The sequence below is a fragment of the Talpa occidentalis genome, unplaced genomic scaffold (genome assembly GCF_014898055.3).
Source record: "Talpa occidentalis isolate TD23 unplaced genomic scaffold, MPIMG_talOcc4v2.1 talOcc4.14, whole genome shotgun sequence".
NCBI lineage: Eukaryota > Metazoa > Chordata > Mammalia > Eulipotyphla > Talpidae > Talpa > Talpa occidentalis.
This window is the reverse complement of record NW_023601433.1, coordinates 49884744-49890743: the sequence shown is the minus strand read 5'-3', so window position 1 is coordinate 49890743 and position 6000 is coordinate 49884744.

Genomic DNA, 6000 nt, shown 5'->3' with positions numbered 1-6000 from the left:
CCTGATCCTGTTGGTGTGGCTGCTCCTTCCTAGAACTTCTCCTTTATATTCTTGAGGGAAGCAATGACTCAAGGATCCTGTCTGTCCGCCATCTTTACCCCTCTCGACTAATTTAGCATACACAATTTCTCATGGATTAGCTCCAATCATCTCTCTATTCAGCTTCCTCTGTCACCATTGACTTGGGCTTTTCAGATAAGGTCATATATCTATATCCTCAAATTCCCCATGTGCATTTCTTTGCATGTGGTCTTTCTGCTAAGGCTGTAGTTCTACTATCTGCTTACCCTTCCTTTTTGTCATGTCTGCTGAAAAGTCTTCATTTTTTTCCATCACAACATCATGTAACACTTTTTGTAAGAACTTACCATCTAATTTTCAAGCTTACTTGTTTACTTCCCTGACTCTTCTACTAAATTATGAGCTCCTCTAGGCAGGGACTGTATCCTGGTCCCTGTATAATCTTCAGTGCATTACAGATTTTCAGTGTATTTTAAGAATGAGAAATAAGATAAGCTGTGCATTGTGCTAGATAGTTAAAATTTGAAAAATTTTGCTGTACTTCTGTAGCTGTTTTTGCTATTTCATGTGTCTGTATTTTTAAAAATTCTTTTTTTTTTTTAATTCTGTACTACTCTGTTGATTGGCAACAAATTCAAGCAAGTTCTTCAAAATAAAATGAAATCAAAACCTCAAATCTTTAAAATTAGGGGGGGAAATACCAGTTATTTCAGGATATTAAAAATAAGAGAGAAACTTGATTAAATTGGAGTGACTGGTGAAAGACTGGAAACTTTCTTGCCAGTCCCAAGAGGCTTATATTTTATCTTCCTTTTTCACACTGTAGAGTGACAAATTAAATTGCAAAGTTAATTCTCATCACTAAAGAAGGGATTCTAAATGTATTAATTAAAACTGGGTGTTTAAATTTTATTCATAAGACCTAAAAATTTTAAATAATTAGACAATTATCTGTTCTCTTTTACATATTTGTTATTATAGAATATTGAAATTTAACATTGGTATTTTAGACTCTATTTTCTAGAGACTATCATAAAGTAAGAACTATGCTTATTGATATATTTGATTTTATGAATTATAATACTAAAGTTCCCTTGAGAAATATGTTATTTTTTTTTCCATCAAAGATAAAGTCCTTAGCCGAATAAGATTTTATCTTGCAGGAAACCATGAATTCACTGTGGAGAAGAATAATTTGGATTTCATTCTGGAAGAACATGAAGTACTTTTTGAATTCCTTACTGTCTCTTTCAATGATTTATCTTATGCATGAAAATAATTTTTAGCATTCTTCAAAACAGATAAATCTATCTTTATAGAAAATGAACAGTTGCCCTGCAAGAATATCTAAGAGAAAGGGAAACAATATAATTTCATTTTGGTAAGTTACAATAAATAGGCAAGGTGAAAATAAACCAAAAAAAAAAAAAAAAAACACCACATTTTGACTGAAAATGCAGATGTTAATGTTTACATAAAGGTTCTTATTTTAAATGGTGAAGTATTCATTGAAAAAGTTGGAATTGTCCTTTTTATAAATAAACGTTGAGATTATAAATTTTAAATTATGAAAATGTACTCTGAAAAATTATAATCCAGCATAATATTTTTCTATTTCCAAATTTGCTTTGCCTGTTAACATGTATTTTGGACCTGTCTGCCACTTACTGTCAGTAAATAAGCTACTCTAATTCATAGGTAATATTAATTAATTCCATAGAACAAAACCACTGAAAGTTAGAAGTACTTCAGGTATAGCTAAATTGCACTGTTTCAAATGCCACTAACAATTAGAGGATTTTTAATTGTATCATAGGTTTTATTAACAAAATAAAAAGCCTTAGCTTTTTACACATACAGAGAAAATATGTGTATAGATGTACATTGTCCCCTTGGTACCTTGACAGACAGAGATTATTATTAACAATAGTGTAATACAAGCATACAGAGTCTGAAATTCTATTAAGATTTAGAGCCTGCCAGTGGGTAGCAGCTGCTTTAAATTTAAGAGGACAGGAGTGAGTTAGCGACATTTTGTTAGAAATAAATGAGCCCTCAGCACACACCAATTGCTGGCAAATTCAGAAAATGATAAACATTCTTCCTTGAACAAGAAAGCAAGATAGGAAACACACCTGCAAAGACTTATTTTCAAAATAGAAGATGTTGCTGTGGAACCAAGACATTTGCTGAAATTTCTCCATTATTCTATTTTAACTTTTCCCTCATCATTTTTCATTCAGGACCTTCTCCTGATTTCAGTCATTCTCATAAGATCTTAGAGATATTGATTTAACTTAAAAAAACAAACAAAAAAAAAAAACTAAACTAAATAACCCACAAAACAGCGCACAACTCCAAAGTGTTGACTTTAATTTTAAAAACCAGAAAAGTATCCTAAGTAATTTTCCATTAACATTTGCTCAACATGATTTTCTTCCTTTGGTTTATGGTTTTCTGTATTTTTCCCTGTAAAGATACAATCAACATTTAAAAAAATAAAAAACAAAAACATCAAGCAAATAAAAACCATGAAAAAGCAATCAAACCCAGTCCTTAATACAATAAAGGGGCTGCTAATACCATATGAAAAATGGGGAGCATGATTTATGCTTTATCTCATTGTTGGCATTAAGGTGTTGGTGAAAAACTTTGAACAAACCTCTTCCTTAAGTAAATTATGTGAAATTTTAAACTACCAATTTTGTAGTATTTTAAAATAGGTTATAATTAATGTGGATGAGAAAATTCACATTTCTTAATAAATCTAATTTAAAATAAATATATATCTCCCAAGTTGCCATTTTAATTTCCTGAAATAGATCCTCCTGTCACTTAGAGCTGTATAAACTATTTGTATTCCTTTTATCATTGTCTTTAAATCATAATCCAAGAAAACCTTTGAAGAAAAGATCTATATTTAGAGGTCAACTGAAAACTGTGATAAAAATATATGATAGAAGGGCCTCCCCGGTGGCGCAGTGGTTGAGCGCTGGGTTGTGAAGCTGCCCACAGCCTCTGCAGCACTGGTTTTATCCCCAGCCACCGGGCGAGGGTCCCACATGGCGCAGACCTCTTCTGCCGCCCACTCTTCCACTCGGCAGTGTACTTCGTCAGTCTGCCTGTTCTGCTCCCCTGTTTGGCTCTTGTGAATTCTCTCACCCTCCCATGCTTCTGACTGTACCCAAAGATTGTATAAATAAATAAATAAATAAATCTTAAAATATATATATATATATGAGACAGTAATGAGATTCTACTCAATATAATCAAATTATTGGTCTGTGTCATAATTTACTTCTAAAATCAGATGACTGTCAACAAAATAGTACCCTATATTTGGGGTTTCAAAACTTTTATAGGTTTCTACCATTATCAGGAGTATGATGCACACATAAGGAAATCACATAGGTTGAGGTAAATAAACTGAATTAAAGTGGTAGAATGAATTTTGGCCTTCTGGCTACATAATAAAATAAAATACTATATATTACTAAATAAATCCTGTTCAAGCTTTATAAAATGTTTCAGTGAAAAGAATACATATTTTTCATTCCTTATAATGAAAATTAAATTATAAACATTAGGATAGTAGAGAAGGTAAATAAAAATGGTAGTAAAATAATTCTTACTATCATGATTTACATTACTGCTTCTAAATATGACACGAGAAGCATTAGGAAAAGATCTTCATGTACTGTGATTATAAATGTCCACGCATTATCTCCCCCAAAGCACTTAAAACCAGAACTGAAAATTAAAGTAACAACAAAAGCAAATACATAAAATCTCTCAGGAGACCACGTCAGCATTGTGATCCTATCATTTTGATAGTTTTTTTATTCCCATGGCCATCGGAATTAAAAAAAAATTGTCCTAAACTGTTATTTCTGTATAAACACAGACCTGCATGTGGCCATTCCCTATTATTGCACAATCCTTGGTGATAGAGGATGTATTTTTACTTACCTGTCTGCTAGTATGTTGCTATGCACACCAAAGTTCCTTTAAACGCAATTTTAATAAACACAAATAAATAACAGCACATTTTGTCTTTAAAATTAATCACAAAAACATATTAACTGTTGCTTTGAAGGGAAGTATTTAAGCAAAACTAAAAGACAGAAAATGTTACCAAATCCTTTAGCTGATGCCTGGAAGGGTCAACATGATAACCTTTGATGTCTAGTTCAAGTTTTGAATCCACTGGAACAAAGTTTTATAAGCCCTGAAGCCTCAAAGCATGGAAATCCAATTTTGACTTCAATAAAAAGCATTTTGTTGAAAATGGTTTCATACATTAAGAGTCTTTGATGCATATCTTCTAGTAATTTGTTTTTAATCTTCTGGAATAAGAAATAATTTGATATAATCTGTATCATAAAACATCACACAATGACAAAAAGTATACAAATGTAATTATTTCTATTAACTAAATTAGAAGATTTAAAAACTCCATGTAGAGATCTTTATGGCAGTAGGATCAGTAACAATTTAAAAACTGCCTGTTATGCAAAAGGTCAAGAAAAAACAAAACTCACAAGTTGACCATAGATCTGAGGCACACAGCAAGGGAAGGTGGGGTGGGGGGAGCAAACCAGAGGAGGGAAGAACACAAGAGACTATGGTCATGGTTCAGGGGTAATATGGTGGCAGGAGAACTATGGTGACTATACCAGAGGGGAGAAACCAATTACTATACAAAAATGAACAATGGGGCTTCCCTGGTGGTGCAGGCGGTTGAGCACAGGGCTGTGAAGCTGTCCACAGCCTCTGCAGTGCCAGTTCGTTCCCCACTGGCCGTGGAGATACCCACATGGCATGGCAGACCCCTCCTGTCTCACCCTTAGCAGTATATTTCAGTCTGTCTGCCTGTTCTCTTTCCACACTCTGTCTCTGGTGAATCCTCTCACCCTCCATACTTCTGGCCTATACCCCACCTCTTGTATGCATAAATAAATCTTTAAAAAAAAGAACAATGATATAATAAAAATAATTAAAAGATAAAACTTGCCAGTTATGAAATTAACACATATTTCTAGTTAAAATAAGTTGACAATATTAAATTTATTGTTATGTAGCTTAATTTCTTTAAAATATTTAAATTTGTGAAATTAAAACCTGTGTTATAGAATAAGTGATACTTTTCAAAAAATATACTCTAAGATGTATTAAATGTGTTTATTCAACACAGTAACATGTTCTTTTAAGATACTTTGATATTGACTGTATAGGAGGAAAATAGTAATAAGGCATTGATTTTCAAGGATTTTTTCAATTCAATAGAGGTGATAATATAGTAGAAAATAAGTAATATAAGTAACACAACATATAAAACTCTAAGCATTGTTCAATTTCAGTTATGAATATAAGTTCTAAATAAACATTTGGCAATGTAATGAAAAGCCATGGCCAAATAGGTTTATTAAGTGAATTATCCTCTCATATACACATACATGTATATATACATATACTATATATATATTATATTAAATATACAGTTCTTAGAATGTATGTATTAAGTGTTTCAACTGTATTAACTAGTAGTTACTTATTCCACAAATATAAATGATTCAACTTATGAAAAATATCTAGTTTATTAACCATTAAGAAAGAAAAAGGTATTTGTCAATGTATACAAGGAACATATTTGATAAACTTCAGCAGCAATTAATTGAAGATGAAAAAATCAGAAATTATAAAACTAGAAGGCAAATGGCTAAAGCTGTCATTGTTAAAATCAAAAAATAAATAGGAATACCTACTTTATCAATCAGGAGTCAGTCAGTTGGAAACCATAACAATTATGTTAGCAGAGAGAATTTAATAAAATGAATTTTTTTAATTAGTGCAACCACTATAGAAAGCAGTATGGAAAGACTTCAAAAAGTTGATGATCCAACTAAAAGATCCAACAATCCTCCTTTTGGGTATTTGGTCAAAGAAAATGAAAACACTAATTCAGAAAAATATATGCAC